Genomic DNA, 18,639 nt, shown 5'->3' with positions numbered 1-18,639 from the left:
GTCTTTTTTTCATTTGGAAAATGAGAGCTTTCCTGGAAGCTCTTCCCCACCCAACACCCACCTCCAATAAATTTGATCTTATCACCCAAAACAGGCAACGATGGGCATTTTGCCAACCCAAACAAATTTGGGAGAAAGGGAGAATAGATATTGGGTAGACAAGGAGCAAACACTCATGTGGTCTGCAATCACTTACCTCCCCAGGCTGGCTGGAGACAACCCTGAGCACACTGTGAGTCCTTAATAGATGGACACTCAGGTGTCTGGGTGAAATTAACAGTTCAAGCCGGGCTGCCCGCTTCCAGCCTGTTACTGCCAACAAGAACTTAACCTGGCTGAGCCTATTGCCTCAATTTCAAAATGATGATAACAATCACTTCCTTTTATGTAAATACTTTACAGATTACAAGGCCCTCTTCTGTATCTATCCTTTTTTATCTTCACAAGGACTCTGTGAAGTAGATAGGGCAGGAATTATTTAACCTCCATTTTCAAGATGAGGACATGATTACCCAGAGAGGTTAAGTGATTATCCCAAGGTTGCTCAGCTGATAAATTCCAGAAAGAACCCTCTGGCTCCCTAGGTAGAAGATCCCTCCCTCCCCATATGGAGGAGGGGGTAAAGGATTGTGGTGCTGAAATGAGGACCCAGAGAGAAGAGAGCTTTGGGTGTTGTTTGGTTTCTCAGCATCTGTGTAGATTAGGGATGATCCTCTCTGATCCTTGAAGTTGGGACCAGCTGAGGACTGAGTCAGAGAAGGCGGGCCAAGTCTCCGCTTCACTCCTGGCCGCTGGGGGTTCAGACAGTGAAGGGGTGAGGCAGGGAGCACGCCACTGGCCAGCAGCCCCAGCAGCCCCACTAGCAAGGAGGTGGCTTCCAGGGACAGTTTTTCCACTGGTCTCAATGCGAGGAGAGCAGAGACAGGCTGGGTCAGACACCTGCCAATTGCCAGCTCACCTCAGTGTGACCTGCAGGCTCCTGGCCTACCGGCATCTCCGCCTCTCTCCCTCCTCCAGGCCTGCCCACCCGACCCCACTCTCCCCGCCTCCTCTGCCCCTCCTTGCTCCCTCCCTTTAAAGGGATAATGAGTGTGATAAGAAATTGTCTGTTAACAGGATTAGCCACTGTCCCCTCCCATTCCTTCTATAATACTCCTCATCTCCTGTCCCGTTATTTTCTGCTGGTATCAGAGGCCCCGGACCACCTCGGGGATATTAATTCCTCCTTATTCTTTGATCATGGAGCTGCTAATAGCTAGGATGCTCCCCATAGCCACTGGGTTGTCAGGCCCCTGGGTAAATCACATGAGGCTTTCTCAGGCTCTCTCCTGCCTACATCAGTGGCTCCCTAAATCTCTTCTGTTCTGAGGGCAGAAACTGCCTCTAACTTAGGGGCAAAGGAGGCAGGACAAAGCTGGAGCTAAGGTGGCAGAAGAATGATAAATGAATGCCCAATCCAGTTGGGCTTTTTCTGTTTCTTTGTTTGTTTTTGTTTTTGTGTTTTGCAATGCCAGGGACCAAACCCAGGGCCTCACAGGTGCTACACAAGTGCTCTTCCACGGAGCTGCATCCCTACAACATCCCCAACCTTTTCACTTTTTATTTTGAGACTCACTTGCCCAGGCTGGCCTCAAATTTATGCTCCTCCTGCCTCAGCCTCCTGATTAGCTGGGATTGCAGGCATCCAGCCTTTCCTTCCTTTCTGTATCACCCCGGGCACATGTCCCGCAGAAGGCTCCAGGTAGCGTGCAGGCAGAGGCCATTTGGCAGGCTGGGTGAGGGGGCTGAGCTTTGGGCCTGGGTCACTTCCTAGGTCTGCTACATAAACCACAACTTACCCAGTGTCTCTGAGCTCAGCCTTCTCATTTGTGCCTTGGGCAGGATGTCACCACCTATCTACAGCTGTGGTCAAGCACAGGTGCTCCTCAATGTTCTTTTCCTTCTCTGCTGTTTCAAGAGCAGCCCTTCATGGGTGGGGTAAATGGAGCCTTGGGATTTACTGAGCGCTACTTGTTTCAAACTCTCTGCTTGCACCAATCCCTCTGACCTCATCCTCCCAAATCTTTTTCCTGTCACACATTTCTAGGGACTGATGCAGAGGACACTTTATGATCCCTTTAGCCCAAGTGAAGAAGAGGTAGCAAGAAAAGAAGGGGATTGTCTGTTCCATGCCCACAAAGCATGGTGAGGCCAAAGACAAGAGGCCAAATCCAGAATATTCCTAGACCCCACAGGGCAGAAGGCCTGACCGAGAGGAAGAGAACCTGGGAGACCAGGGCCTGGAAGAGTTAACAGAGGAGGTAGGGAGGAAATTGCTGCAGTCAGAAGAGGTGAGGTCGGAACTAAATCTAGGTTAATTTGGACACCGTTTTGTGATTGATTGTGCAGAAAGTGTCAGTGAGTAAGAGGTGGGAAATTGCACCTGTCTGGTGAATGAGCCCAGAATTCCAAGTGCCACTTCTCGGGAAGCCAGGGAGCTATGATGGCAAGGTGGGAGACAGCATGTGCCCAGGGAGATGATGGGGCCAGTTTCTCCACTGGGATAGGAGCGTGAAGAGCACAGTAAGAATCGGTGGTTTTATTCCGTGTGTCCAGCCCCATGCAAAGCCCTAAACTACACTCGCAAGGTCATGTTTGTAACACCCTGAAAGATGCCATCGGTAAGCGTCAAGGTCACTGAACAGAGGCTGGGCTTCCAGACCAGGAACATCAACGGGGAAAGGCAGCCTCCCTCCCAAAGGAGCTGCAGAGGCCAACATCCAGTTCAAATCCCAGTGGTAGTGTTCCCTTGCTGTGGGTGGCCTTGGGCATGCTTCTGAGCCTGGTGGCCCTTTCTGTAGCATGGGGACAGTGTGGCCTGCCACTCAGGATTAAATTGAGATGTAGAGAACAGTAGCGTGTCCTCCCTGCACTCAGCCAGCATCTGCATGGCTCTGTGCTCTTCCCCCCCAAGTTGGGTCAGAAGGTCAATAGTCACCCAAGGCTCTGTCACAATGCCTGTGTCACTCTCCTCACTTCAGCATACCACATAGGCACTGTACTGTCTCATGTCGTCACAAGAAGGGTGACTACAGAACAGTAGTATATTTTAAAAGAGAAAGAAAAAGAAATCACATCTGCCTTAACTTTTATTATAGTGTATTATCATAATTGTTCTATTTATTATTAGTGATTATAGTTCATCTCTTTGTCAACTTATAAATCAAACTTTATCATAGGTATGTTTGTATAGGCAAAAAAACATAGTACCTATAGGATTTGGTACTCTACGTAGCTCCAGGCATCCACTGGGGGCACGTATCCCCCAAGGGTGAGGGAAGACTTCTTACACTCTGGCACATGTGAAAATTGACCAATGACAGGAACATCCACACCCCTCCCTCCTTCTCCCCCATCCACTGCCACCCAGGAAGATAAGCCATCAATGCAAAAAAATAAAATTAAATTCACAATTAAAAGCAAGCTAAGGTTAAATATGCTAGGGGGTACATCTGGGGGAGTAGGAGATGACAGGGCCTGGCGGGACCTTTCCTGGAGAAGGAGGAGGTAACACAGAGCCAACAGGTGCCCAAAGTGCACTGCAGTAAGAGGACAGGGAGTAGCTCAGCAGAACTGGGGCAGGGGCCTGCACAGCTCACCCTTTCAATCAGACACACTCACTGGAGAGCTGACAAGACAAACGCTGATGGGGCTGGGAACATCTCTGCCTTTGTTGATAACCTGGCACAGCTGGTGGGTCGGATGATCTCACTGATTAGCCCCGAAACATAAAAAAAAAAAGTAGATGTCCAAGAGGGAACTGGTATGTAACAGTGATCTAGAATCAACGACCTGTGTGGTTACCCTACGTTCTGGAGGGTGCTGAAACGGCCTTGATTGAATTCTTCCCAGGAAGCTGGTCCTATCCAGGCGAGTGCTCACTTACTGATCAGTTACTGTGCAGGCACCAGGAGAGGGCGCCCTCTAAAATTCTGTTCGATATTATTATTAGCATAATTTTCTAGATAAGGAAACTGAGTCTGAGAGATTGGGTGACCTCTGCAAAGCCACACCAATGGAGTCAAAGTCTATCTGACTTCAAGAGCCAAGGACTTACCACAGAGGTAAAGAGGCCAAAATTCATGCACTCATCCATCCATCCATCCATCCATTCATTCCATCCACAAATTTTTTAGGGGTACCAGGGATTGAACCCAGGGGTACTTAATCACTGAGTCACATCCCTAGTCCTTTTTATTTTATTTTTTTTTTGTTTTGAGGCAAGATCTTGCTAAGTTACCAAGACTGGGTTTAAAATCACAATCCTCCTACCTCAGCCCCTCTAGTTGTTGGGATTACAGGCATGAGCCACCACACGTGGCTCACAAATATATTTTGAGCTCCACCACAAATGCGTGCTAACTGAAACAGGCCAGAGCAATGGACAGCAGGCAGCCCCTGCCTGGTGGGAGCCATAGCCTTGTTCACCAGCATCCACTGGACCTTCACTGAGCACCAGGCACGGACTGTGCCAGGAACTGGAGGCAGAGGTACATGAACCCAGCAGCTACTCTTGGCCTTTGGAGGCTTCAGCCTCTTATCATGGAGCTTCTGTTTGCAACACGTGGACACCAGAGACCTCTGAAGCAGGCAGGCTCTGGGTGGGAAGGTGGCGAATTGGGGAGGGCAGAGGGATGATCCCTCCTGCCACCCTGGTGTCTTTGGAGCCACACGGGAGCAGACAGAAAATGGCTTTGAAGGGTCACTGTACCGTGTCCATTTGAGCCACATCCTTCTCAGGCAGTAAGACCAGCTCTCGTTCCCTGTCTGTAAGCCCGCCATTGTTACCAGGGACATCAGACGAAGGAAATGAAGCAGAGACAGAAATGAACGCCCTGTAGGCTTGATTCTGCACCACACAGCAGCACAGTGGCTCCTCCCAGCAACTCTGTGTGTGTGTGTGTGTGTGTGTGTGTGTGTGTGTGTGTGTGTGTGGACTATCAGGAAACTGAGGCTCAGGAGTTTCCTCTGGACTTGCCTGAGGTCACGCGGTTCTGAAATGGTAGATCTCGCTCTTCCAGCTCCGCACCCAGTACTCTCTGCAGTGTGATCTAATCAGAGTCGGCAGCACTTAGGATTTCCCAGCCCTGGCCCAGGTGTAATGGGGGTTCAGAAGAGGGGTACATAGTGTTTTTAAGGAGCCTGAACTATATCTCAGAATCTGAAAATGGCCCGCACAGAATGGTTAGGAAACCATCCAAACATGAACTTGAAGACTGTCCACATCCCAGGATGTGACCCAATAGTAGGGGCCATGAACTCTGTGGAAAGTGAGGGGAGCCTTCCTCAGCTGGACTCCCAGAGAGGACTTGGGGGGCCTGCTGTGGTGCTGGGAAGGGGCATGCTCCTGATGGGAAGGAATGGGGTGGGGGCAATTCCTGTGGCAATGGTGTAAAGCAAAAGCCCTTGGCAAAAGCATGGCTTCAGATTTGACAGCCCCAGCTTTGAGATTTGGGGCAAGTTGCTTCCATCTCTCTGATTCTCAGCTTTTGCATCTACTGGAAGGGAAGAGAGCCCCTTCACCAAGGATCAAACAAGATGGCGGGTAGCGCTGAGCCAGTGCTGCCACCCATTCCTTTGTATGGAGCCTGCACCACCGAGTTGGGACTGGCACTACACAGTGGTTGGGACCCTCAGGGGGTTGCATTCTACAGACACGCCCGGCCCTGGTGACTCAGTCCATGCCCCATCCAGAGACAGAATCTCTTCATGGGGAGGGTCTCCTTGCGGAAGGGGTGTGGGCTGAACTCTGAGGGGTGGGTCAAAGTGAACTGTGGAGAGGGAGTGGGAAGTGTCCCAAGTTGTTCTAAAGCTGGGGAGGAAGAGGGAACCCAGTACAACCGAGGTTCAGAGGTGGGGCAGGTGGTGCATGGTGGGCTTTGGCTGCCCTACTAAGGATTCTGGTGTTTATCCTAAAAAACAGGAAGACACAGGGTGGTTTTCAGCATGCTCAGATGTCCATTTGAAGAGGATCGGGCTCCAGCAAGGACAATGAATTAGATGAGACCACAGCAGATACTGAAGGCCCTTGATAAAAGGCCGCAGGGGTGGCCTTTATGGTGCACACTGGGGAGAGGGCCAAGCAGGGAGCCAGGGCTCCATGGGAGCTGGGCTCCGTGTCAGAGTGGATCCCCTACTTTTCTGGGCTATCTCTTGGTCGCAGAGCCACATGAAAGATAACCCTAAGTGCCTCGTGGCGGATGGGGACACAGTGTGCAGAGTGGACCTTCAGAGGAGGAGCAGAAGGGCAGGGGTGCGCCTCAGAGGTGAGCGCCAGGTAGGCGGTCGCCATTCCTCTTCCTCAGGCCTCGGGACACAAGAGGGCCCCTCCCTGTGGCTGCCTGGCTTTGGGGGTTCTGTGGGAGCAGGGCAGTTTTCCCGATTGTAATAACAGTGATTTCTATTACACCATGAGCATCTGACATGGAGCGAGGAGCCATGAAGCCCCCCGGCGGGTAACATAAAAGTGGGGGTGGGGGCTCTGGGGAGAGCTGGAGGCTGTCGCCCCTGGCTGGGCTCTGCCATGTGCAGCGAATGAGGACTGGGAATAAAGAGACTTATTTCAGCACCCTGTTATTATGGCATCTTGTTTTCATAGTTTGTTCAACAAACCTCTCCCCCCACCCTTTTTTTCATCTTCCTCTCTCAGCAAATCCATTTAAATGCAATTCTATTCTTAAAGCGCCCCTCTCATGCATGTCTAATGAATGTCAGGGAGATGCTATTACAATGGGGCCGAGGAGGGTCCAATCGGCAGTGTGTGTACAAGTCATTTGAAAGGAAGCCTGGGAGCGCTCCAGTTTTATTACAGCATAATTAGAAATAAAATCTTGTTGCAATAGGAGAATGAGAGATGTGTGCTAATCCTGTGGTGGAGAAAGATAGAGCTGTATTTAGAGAAAAGGATTCAGGGAAAGAGAGAAAATAGCCACTGCGCCTCCCCCTCCCAAGCTCCTCCCGATTCTCTTCCCTGAGATCTCCATCCTCACACCCCTCGGATCCCCAGAACCCTGGGACCTGCTCCAGAGACAGTGCTGGGATCTTATGGACATGAGGTGCCCAAAGTGGTCAGTCTTCCAGGGCACCCGGGGAGTCAAGCCATGTCCCTTCAGTGAATCCACACGAACCCCACCTGCTTTAGAGACCCATGGTAAGCAGTGGAGATGATGGCATCGGCCATGAGACCTTGGCTTGGAGACTGAAACCGAGGTCCAGCCTCTGAGTCTCGGGTCTCTGAGCTGACCACTCACCAGAGCTATGCATTGATTTGTTCCACCAATGTTAGCTGATGGTCTGTTAGGTGCCAGCCACCATTTGGGGCACAGTCATTAACTCATCTAGCTCTAACAGGAAGTGGGTTTAGAGAGGTGCAACGGCTTGCCCAGCATCATCCAGAAAGAAAGAGACACACAATTCAAACTTCCGCCCTTGTGATTCTGGAACCGGCCTCTCTCCACTCCACCCTGCTGTCAATATCCATGAGTCCTTCAGATACCCATCCCCCAGTACAGCCATCTGCTACAGAGCCCAAAGGCAAAACTAAGGAGGTGGACCTTGCTAATCCCTCTGACAGGGCAGAAAGGGGGCCTCAGGGTGGTGACTGCCTAGTGGTCCTAACCGTCAGGAGGGCTGCTGTATCAGGAGGGAAAATGACTCTGGCCCAGGGAGCAGGGTGTGTCAGTATTGACCCCTGTGCTCTGCACCCCCTCACTCCACTGACTGAGATGGGTTACTGGAGAGGAGACCCCACCCTTGCCTAGCCAAATGGAGGAGATCTTAGAATCACACACACAAAAAAGTGAGACTCCAGAGCAAAAGGTTCAATCCCCTCACTCAATCGTTTAGGGAAACTGAGGTCCAGAGTTGTCAAAAGTCACAGCAAATTAGAAACCAGGTTTTTCCTCTCCCAGGGCAGTGTACCCAACCCCAGCATGCCTGCCTCTGCTTCAGTGTTTCCAGAGGAGAAGTTGCCACAGTAACAGTTCTCAGTCCCCGCCCGCTTTCCAGCAGTCTCACCCCTTCCTGAAAGTCCGTGGTTGGCTGGGGTGGGAGGAGGTGGCCTTCCTGATGAGTGCAAGATCAGCCCAGCTCTAGAGCTAAGCCTGGCCCGAGGGCTTGATGCAAGAGCATTGCTCCATCTTGAGGGTGGTGGGTGGGACCCTCTAGTCCCGCAGGAAAAACCAAGTCTGCGTCTTCTGAGTCTGAGCCCATGAGGATAGGATAATGTCAGCATTCCTCCATAATCCCATGTCTTCTTTGACCAATCACAGAGGTGGCAGTAGAGGAGGAAGAAGAGAGGTCTGCTCCCCTGACACCTCTTGGGAACATATGGTGGTACTTTGTGCTCCCCCATCAGTGGCCTGGCAGGCCAAGCCAGCCCACCAGCCCATGGTATCTACCAAAGTCCCTGGAAGCCTCTGTGCCAGCACGCAGATAGACAAACCTGCCATCGGTTCTAACGCCTCTTCTAGGCAGTTCCCCGCCCCGGCTCCAGCCTCAACTTCTAGCTGTGCGTGCCACTGATTTCACTTCCACAGGGGAAGAGCAACAGGCCAGGAGACAGGAGGTCTCATCTTCACCTTGACCCAGGCTAGGTATACAATCCTGTGCCTCCGTTTCCTCCATGAGGTGGCAGATGAGATTCGAGCCTTTAAGAATGCAGACGAGGCCCTTTTCACAGGACAGGTTCCCTACACACCTCACCCCTGAGCAGGGCCTTCGCTCCTGGCCCTTGATGCCCACTGAAGGGTCTCAGGCTTAGTCTCACCCCACCCTTCTTGCTCTCAATCTCTGAGTTCAACTGGTAAGGTATATCTCAAGGATCTTCAGGAGCTGCTCTCCTCTGCCCTCTTCCCCATGCCTGTCCTCCTCTCTTCTGAGCAGGGCCGGATCCCGGATGTTAGTGCTGCAAGGTCCTCAGGGAACAGCCTGTCCCGATTAGGAGCGGATTGGTCTGCTTGGACTGCTGTAACAAAATGCCACAAGCCAGAAGGCCCACCCAATCTTATTTCTTTCCGTTCTGGAGGCTGGAAGTTCAAGAGCACAGTACTGCAGGGTGGGCCTCCCTGCCCCTTCCCACGGTGACCTCACATGGCCTTTTCTCTGGCTGTGCAGATCCCTGTTGTTTCTTCCTCGTCTCATAAGGACACCTGTGACCTCACCTAACCTTCATTGCCTCTTGAAAGCCCCTGACTCCAAACACCGTCGCACTGTGGGTTAGGACTTGCATATGAACTTGAGGGATGAGGTACACAATTCAGTTCAAAAGGAGGATCTAAGACTAAGAGAGAACCGGGCCAGAGCTGAGACGTGAATCCAAGTTCCCGCTGCCAACCTGTCTTGAGGTGTTGGGTGAGGGATTTACAATCCTGAGAGTCCAGAGTCCAGAAGAGGAGAAGGGAAGAATGGACCTTGGCTTCCCTAGGGGTTTTCAAACCCCAGTGGCGAGTACCCAAGGGCCCTTGCAGAATCACAGGAAGGAAAGTGTCCTGCGGGCTGCCCTGGTGGGGCCACCAGACAGGCCAACTCCCACCACCCAGGAAGTGCTGACCACCCTCACCAGCCGTGTCCTACAGCACAGACAACCTGGAAGGAAAGAACAGCCCTGGTTGAGGGCAGCTTATCTCTTAGTCTATCCACAGACTCCATGCCATAGGCTAACCACGTTATTTTTGTAAATCTACCTCAGGATCAGTAACAGGTAACCAGTATTGATTGCAATTTCTCTTTTGGAATTGCTGGTCCTCAGGGTCGGTTGAGGCTCTTGGAGGGCCTGACATCCTGAGGCCACCTCAGAAACAGATTTGGGTTGTGACAAGCTAAGAATCTCTTCTCTTCCAACTGATCATTTTTCCTGACCCTGGCCAAAGCCAGGGTCCGAAACTCCATCTGATTCCTTCCCTCCTCTCCTACTCCATACCTCCCTTGGCCTGCAGGAACCTTCCTCACAGGGCTGAGAGGAAACTCCGCCCTCAGCTCCAGTTCCCTGCTTGTCTCCAGTCGTGGAAACGCAACTGCAATGCCACACAGTCCCTATGTTCAGCATGTGCATCCAGACACACACTGTGCCCCACCCCCCCACACCCCCGCTCCCCCGTGCTTCACGCACTTCATATTATGGTTTTAAAACAGTCCTCCCTACAAAGCACACTATGCAGTATACATCACAATGTCCTTTCAAAACATTATCACGTGGACACCACGAAAGAGCCCCATGAGCTGAGAAAATCCTTTTGGGGGTTGCATGAAAAGAAACCCAGAAAGGTTAAGGGATTTTTCTAAAGTCACACAGCTAGTAGGTTGCCAGTCTCAAAACTCCCATTGCTGTCTCCATACAGTGCCCTACAGTACCCGCTGGAGCATAGCTGATGCTTTCCCTGCCTGTGCTCTCCCACGGGCCCCTCAAGCGAACCCAACAGGCTCTCTTCCTTCGTCAGTGCACTCAGCCACCCCTGTGCACACCTTCCCAGTAACACATGGCATCGGGTCACAGAGAGCTCCTTTGTCCTCTGATGCTCCCAAAACCCATGATTGCTGAGACCCCAACCTCCCCCTTTGCTCTGCACCAACCTCCGTTCAAGGCCTGTACCGTCTTCTGAAACTGGTCTCATCTCACATGCTGCCCAGCACAGCCCGCCTCACCTGGGTCCCGAGAGCGAAGCCTCCCCAGAGGAAGCAAGGAACCAGGACACTGCCTCTGCCCAGAAAGGGCAGAGCACCCACCTCAAGGGAAGTGCTTGGCCAAAGGCCCCTCCACACACGTGTGCACATACACACACACACACACACACACACACACACACACACTTCAGGCAGAGGCTATGGGTCATGTTCAGGAGCCCCAGGTGTGAACCTGGCTCTTTCATGTCCTAGATATGCGCTTGAGCAAGACTCAGTCACCGTTTTCTCATCTGTGGGCCTGTGCTGATGCTTAAGAGAGGGAACACAAGGCATTCCATCCGTTCCCAGGTGCCCCTGGATTCATGCACCTTGGGGCGTCTTTCTTGCTGAGTTTATGACACAAGTAAAGACACTTCACCAGCTCAGCCTGGATCCCTCTCCAATCCCAGGCTAGACTATTCCCATGAGGAGTACCCAAAATGGCCAGGGAGGGGAAGAGTCCGGCTCTACTTCCTGGATACAGGGCCTCTTCTCCAGGACCCCAGCTATGGAACGTCTCATGTATAAGGGTTTGAGATAGAACCACCACAAACGGCTTAGGGTTTCTCTTCACTGTGCCTACTCTTCTGGATTGCATACTCTGCACTGAATGTGGGTCCTGGCCACCCAGATGGTCTGTCCTGGAACTCACAGGCCTCTGTGGTTAGTCTCTCTTCTGATGAGCATGGCACTCAATCCTGTCACCTGAGAAAGGGATGCTTCCCCAGTCAGGGAAGGGTGATGGGGGGCCAGATACCCCTGTGTCCACTCCCTGACTTCCCCTGGGTTCAGGGCTTTGATTGGAACGTTTCCCTCAAAGTCTGTTGTTGGAAAATTCATTTCCAACACAAAGTGCTGGAGGTGGTGCCTAGGAAGAGGTGATTAACCCGCAGGAGCCTCAGCTGCCCTCTCCGAGGACTGACGTCATTATTGCAGGAGGGCGTTAGTTACTCTGAGGGGCTTGTTATAAGCAAATCTGGCCCCTTCTTGCTTCTGCTCTCATACTGTCTTGCCCTTGCAGCTTCTGCTGTGGGTGGACGCAGCATGAGGCCCTCCCAGGTACCAGTGCCATGCTCTTGGGCTTCCTGGTCCCCAGTTAAAGCAACAACATAAAAGAAATAAGACACCAGCTTCCCTGGATTCCTCCTGGTTTACGCTCCGGGTTGCCTGGACCCAAGTTATTGTTTCTCTTTTGTTGACTCCAAGCCATCTGTCTTGCCTTAATGTCCTAGCCTGGACTCCCCTGAGCCAGGAAACCAAGGAAATGATCCAAATGACCTAAAAGGAAACTTGTAGCCCAAACCATTGCAGTGTGGCAGGCAGTGGTTAGAGGGGACAGGAGTCCAGGCCTGAACCCACGTGGAAAGGTCTCCTCTATGGCCAGGATCTGTTCATTCAATGGGTACCCGCCATGTCCCAGACATCCTGCAGCTGGTTAGAGTCAACTGAAGTGGCCCCCTGCTCTCTAGAAGCACCGCGTGCTCCTAAGACAGTGAAACGGGGAAGGAGTGTGGCAGGGGAGTGGCGCCCAGTCCAGTTCCGAGGGAGTGTTCAGACAAGGCCTCCCCAAGGAGCAGGCATCTGAGCAGAGGCCCGGATGGAGCTGGGAGTGAGTCCAGAGAATAGCGTTTCAAGAACTAAAGAAACCGCAGCCATGAAGGCCTAGGGTGGAAATGAGCCCATACCTTCAACCCACCACAGGGCTCATAGGCAAGGGGCTGACAGCGGTGTTCTAAGCTACAGGTTCATAAATTGCTGGGAGGGAAAGGGTCTTAGGGAAGGTCCAATCCATTTCTCCCATTCAATACTTAAACTGCCCTGCAAAATCTCAGCAAGAGTTTCTTCAACATCGACTTAACATCCCCTGGTAACAGGAGACCCACTCACAAAGACACTCATTCCAGTTTTTAAAACTTGACTGTCTTCATTTCTTAATTTCAATTGCAGTAGGATTCTCATAACAAAAAATTTACCATCTTAACTATGTTTTAGTATTAATTTTTACATTCAGTAGTGTTTACATTCAGTTTTTGTTTTATAAAACTCAAACTCTGTACCCATTATCAACACCCCTTTCTCCCTCCTACCATTCCTAGCAACCCCATTCTGCTTTGTTTATGGGAATTTGACTACTCCCAATACCTCAAATGAGTAGAATCATACCATATTTGTCTTTTTGCGGTTGGCTTATTTCACTTAGCATTATGTCCTCAAGGTTCACCCACATGGGAGCACATGTCAGAATTTCCCTCCTTTTCAAGGCTGAATAATATTCCATTGTACCACAAAATAGCTAAATAATATAAAAATTCCATTTTAATATTTTGAGGAAACACCATACTACTTAGTTTTGAATTTTGAATGCTAAATAGAAAAATTTAAATCAAATTGGATATAGTAGAGGCAGTGACTAGCCATGTAAAAGGTTTGCCAGATAGAGAGACACTGGGAGATCGGGGAAGGCTTCCTGGAGAAGGTGCATCAGATCTGGACTCAGGCCTCCTGAGTTGGTTTCTTCCTTAGTGAGCCCTACCTTAGACTTGTGGGACGTGTCCTTCACTGGTTCATCCTGAAAATGTCTACCGAGTGCCTACGCTGTGACAGCTACAGCTTTTACACTGAGTGAAGTGGGACCCATGGAAGAGTTCTGAGCAAAGGAACTACCAGACGTGACTCGGGGTTGAAAGCATGTTGGGGACAGATGGAGGAGGGCAGGGGGAAAGCAGTGGGCCCTCTGCTTTGGTCAGTAATTTCCCTTCCTTTGCTAGTGATGCAGAGGTGCCTTGGGACCTGTCCATCACATATTCTCCCCAAAATCTCAGCCCGCATTTCCCCTCCTGCCACTGTCACTCCGCCAGCCCCTCTCACGCCTCCCAGAGCCCAGCAGCAAAGCGCCTCACCTCTGCAGAAGGCCAGGGAGCCTCTCTCCATCCAGCACTTCTGGGGCCGCCAGGAGCCCATAGGTTTCTATCAATTATCTCTGCATGGTTCTTGCAGCTCCAAGGAGTCTCCAAGGCCCAGCTCTCTGACCTTTTAGAAAAAGACAGAAAAGCTGCTGTCAACTCACTTAGCGCTACGTGCAGGGCCTCAGAGTCACTAAGGAGGGGCTTCTTTGCCTTCAGGCTCCCAGCTCTCCAACCACCCTTGAAGGGGAAGGGGCAGAATTTGCAGGAAGCCTGATCACAGTGGAGAGCTGAAGGCCCAGAAGCCCCAGCTCCAGCCAACCCAGCCGCCATCTTCCTGAGATGCAGCAGCTTATACTGACTGAATCCACTGTGTGCTGGGGCTATCCTGGGAGTCTTCCATTTAATTCTCCCAACAGCCCTATGACACGATATAAGTTCTATTTCTTTTCTTCACTCTTCTGATGGAGTGGGACTCAAGAGGAAAGGGTCCTGACGAGTGTATCTGGTCCAGGGTTTCTCTGCCCTACACCCTGGAATCTTCCCCAAAGCTTTTTTAATATACCAACTTCCAGGCCCAAACCCCCAGTTCTTTAGATGATTCTAATGTACGAACACAGTTAAGACCACTCACCCAATCCTCTCCCCCTTCGTGGATGGGAAAGCCAAGACCTGAGAGAAGGCGAGACTTCCCTAAGGACGTCCTGTATGGGCTGCCATACAAATGACCACAAGCTGGGGGATGAAAATAACAGAGACTCATTGTCTCAAAATTCTGGAGGCTGCAAGTCCAAACTCAAAGTGGTGCCAAGCTGTGCTCTCTGCAGGCTCTGGGGAGGATCCTTCTTTGTCTCTTCCACTTCTGGTGGTTGCTAAAGACCCTTGGCACTTCTTTGCTGTTAGGCGCATCTCTCCAATCTCTCCTCCATCTTTACATGGTGCAGTCTGCAAGTGGGTGTCCATGTCCACATTTCCTTCCTCTCAGGACAACATTAGTTAAATTAAATTTAGAGACCAACTAAACCCACGGTGACCACAGCTAACCTGTCCCCTTTGCAGAGACCTTATTTCCAGCAAGGTCAGCCACAAGGATATTTTTCAATACAGCATATACCCAACATTAATGGTAGAACCAGAACAACAGCCCCGTCTCTTCAGTCTTAGCCTCGCCTGCCCCACCATACTAGATAGCTCATGCCCCCTTACAGCCACCCGCTCCTCCCTGGCTTCCACCCGGCCACCTCCTCACCTTCAACAGTACCCCAACTCCGATGGTGTACCTTTTATGGTAGAAAGATATTGTCTTTCAACTGTGGAATTCCAGGGGCAGAGACCAAGTCCAAGACTTCTCCATGGAGCCCAGTCCAGGACCAGGGAACCCTCCACAAAAAAATAATTCAGGCCAACTGAACTGAATGGACCCCACTGACTGAAGTAACCAGACTGATGTCATATGTCCCTAAGACTGATGGTGCTATCCTAGGAGGTCAGTCTGGCACAGACTTTGGAAGCAGGCTAATAGACCAGGCACTATCAGGTTCTAGCTGTGTGGCAGTGGGTAGATTAGTTAACCTTTCTAGGCTTCTAATAGAATCCATTTCAAAGGGTGGTGGAGATTAAATGAGATAATCGATGTGAAGTCCTTGGCCTACCATGTAAGAGATGCTCACAGTTTTGTTTTGTTTTGTTTTAAGTAGAAGACTGGTCCAGATCAGCAGGAGAGGATGGCGAAACATGCCAAAGTAATAACAAAAAGAAGGAAGGATTCACTGACAATGTATGGCACTTCCCTGGTCACGAGCATGGTGCCAGATGATACCACATGACAATCAAGCAGCGGCCAAGGCAGAGTCCACGTTTAAACAGAGCTCTGTGTCCTGGACTCAAAGCCTACGGGCAAATGACTAGACACGCGTAAGCCCACAGGCACACTGTTGGCATTTGGGGCGGAATAGTTCTTTGTTACTCAAGATGCCCAGCACCCCAGTCCCTGCCCACTAAATGCCACTTTCACCCCCTGGTATGGTATCAACTAAAAATCAATCCTCCCCTACGTGTGTTTCCAAGTGGCCTCAGGATGGGGCTGGCTCCACTCTCATTCCTCTTGTGCTCCCAGGAGGAGGTGCCAAGGACCTGGAATGGACCTGGCCGTCCATTCTGACGGCCGGTGCAGAGCGTGGGCAGCCAGTCTGCCAGGACACCTCGCAGTGCCAGCCTTGGAGGCCGGCATGCTGTCCACCCTGGCCCATCCAGCGCCCCGCAGCTGGCTGTGTGTCCCTCCGCTCTGCACCATATGAGGCCCACTCTGCAGGCCTCTTGTTCGTTCCCTTCCCCAGCGGGGCCCATCATCTGATTCTCATCAAACATGCAGAACTGATGTTGCTGAGTCCCCCCCAGAGGGGATTAACATAATACCCCTGATTTCTCCTTCCCCTCTCGCTGCTGCGCATCCCCCTGGCTGCAGCCTGCCTTTGTTTCAGGAGGAGCAAAACACTGTGTCTGAAAACGTTACTGCAATTAAATATGCACAAGAAGGGGGGAAGGGAGGGGGAAATGAGGACAATGAAGGATGTGAAACATCAGATGCGGCAGCTGCTTGTTGCTATAGAAACCCCAGCTCCCCACCACCATCACCGCAGCATCACCCGCACCCCAGCCCCTACTCTACTCCTGGTTTAAAATCCCAGTCGGGCCAGGGCTCCATCTGTCCTGGGGTGCTGGGAGGAGCAAGAACACAGGGTCCTAGCTGTCCTGGCTGGGGCACCTGTGGTCTGCCAATGTTGATTTTGTCCTTCCTGTTTTTCCTCACCCTGTCACCACCACCACCACCATCACCGCGTCCCCACCCTGCTACTTCTGACTGGCAGCAACACCCTCCAGTAGATCTGCATTCTGGTCCCAGTTACATAATAAATTACTGGAGAGCTTCCACGTTTGACTTTGGGATGTCACAACATGGAGACAATGGCACATGCGGAGTCCGGCCTTGGAGCCAGGCTTGCCATGTTTCCTCTGTTCCTCTCCCTCGGCGGGCTGCAGTGCTCAGCTCCCCCCTTCTGCCTTCTTGTCTGAGTCGGGGTCTGCACAGTTGCCATCTGTGTGCTAGAGGGGGCAGGGCAAGGGGTCCCCTAAACTCCAAGATCCAGACGACTAGTGAGCTGCCAGATTGTTGAGGACGATCCCCAGCGGATACAGCTGACCGGGCCCTGTGAATTTAGGGCCCAGACTTGGGCCCACAGAGCCACTGTCTCAGGGGAAGAGAGAGAGAGAGAGAGATGGGGCAGAGTTTCTCAAAGACAAGGCTGGTCTTTATTTGAGGGCATGGAGACTACAGGAACTAGGCTGCCTCCCTCTCGCGCCTAATCATCCATGGTCCTGCTCGGTTCTGCCGTGACCAGTGGAGTCTGATTGTTAGATCCCCACACTTGGCAGAGTGCCTGGCTCCTGGCGCGTCCAGTGCTGTATAGAGAAGTGTACAAGGGAAGGAGGGAGAAAAGAGGAAGGAAGGAAAGAAAGAAGGGGAAGGGGGGCAGTTAGGAGAGTTACAGATAAACCCAAGTTTATTCACAAGCAAGAGACAGATTAATGAAATTACTTGAAACCATGTTAAATAAATAACTATTAAAAAATAAATAAATAAAGTCCTAAGCCTGCGTAGCCCGAAGAAAAGTCAAAGGGCCTGACGGCTGGGCGGGAACATGTCAGGAACACAGATTTCAGCTGGTTGCACAGAGTTCCAGGGAGTAGAAGCAAGACCTGTGGCTCCTCTGAGGTGACCAGTGGTGACCAAGGAAGAACTCCTCAGAAGTCAGAGCTCCTAACTCTAGAAAGGACCGTGGAGAGAGGTAGTGAGTTCCTCAGCCCCAGAAGTATCCAAACAAAGGCTGGAAGCTTTGTCAAAGATATTGTCATGCACATTAAACTCCCCCCCCCCCAAATTCTACAGCTTTGACTGTCAGAAAGTGTCCTTTGGTGAGGTCCCCACCTGCACATGCTCAAAATCTTAAACTTGTGCTTGGAGGGTGGGACCCCACTGAATATTCCTAATTGGGTGAGACACAACCAGAACTCCTGTCATTGATTGAGGGGATGTCGCTCTGCCCCAGGTGGAAGGAATTCCCATATTTACCAGTTCCTCCAGCAGGTTCAACATCATATTCTCTCCTGCTGCTTTAAGGTGTGGCCTCTCCTGAGTCCAGTGGCCCCTCCCAGTGGAAATGGCAGCCCGGGGACCTCCACGCTTGCCTGAGGAAGCCCCAAGCCTTAGGGCCCAGAACAAAGAAAGACTCCACTCCAAGTGGAACCTCATGCCTGTCCCCCACTTCCCCGCCAAGTCCTGATAGTAATGGCTGTAATGGCGGCACGGAAATACAGCCCAGAGCCTGTCCCTTTCTTTGCCTTGCACAAAATGGGGCTTTGAATATGTTGGTGGAATTATTATTGCATATCTCCATGGCCCCACTCCTCAAAGAGCCTAGTTTCAATAGTCGTTGGTGGAGTGAATAAATGACGTGTGGAGTGAATTGAGCAGAGGATTTAGGCCTTAGATTCGGGTTAATGTAGAAGAACTGGGACTCAGAAGACCAAGTCCATGATCTGGATGTGTGACCTATGCCAGTCACTTCCCCAAGAGTCTCAGTTTCCTCCTCTATGAAATGGAGACACCTCAAACAGTTGTTAAGAGCCAACCAAACATGAATGTGAAAGGGCTTTGCAAACTCTTGTAAGGAGATAGGAAAGAAGGGGACTAACATTCACTGAGGGAACCCTTTCTCTGTGCCAGACACTTATTTCTTCACCTGTACCTCCATCCCATAAAATATTTGAACCTAATTATACAGACAAGGCTCCAAGAGGTTAAGTAACTTTCCCAAGTTCTCATCACTAATAAGAGGAAGAGCTGGCTCTGGACCCAGCTCTCTGACTCCAAATCCCAACTGCTTTCCATCAAACCCTGAAGCATCGACACTTAAGGAAACAATTACTATAATCTCTATTTGTCATGTTGTTTGCGTGTGGAAAATCCTCATCTATTAGT

General features: G+C 51.2%; 1 protein-coding gene across 3 annotated transcripts in view; it reads left to right on the top strand.

Annotated features, from left to right (window-relative positions):
- DSCAML1 (DS cell adhesion molecule like 1) overlaps positions 1 to 18,639 on the top strand; it is a 325,080-nt gene that overhangs the window by 218,108 nt on the left and 88,333 nt on the right. The gene's annotated exons all lie outside the window — the stretch shown is intronic.

Source organism: Sciurus vulgaris (assembly GCF_902686455.1).
Source record: "Sciurus vulgaris genome assembly, chromosome: 11".
NCBI classification, from domain to species: Eukaryota; Metazoa; Chordata; class Mammalia; order Rodentia; family Sciuridae; genus Sciurus; species Sciurus vulgaris.
The sequence above is the reverse complement of the archived record's forward strand: the minus strand, read 5'-3'. Positions and strand labels throughout refer to the sequence as shown.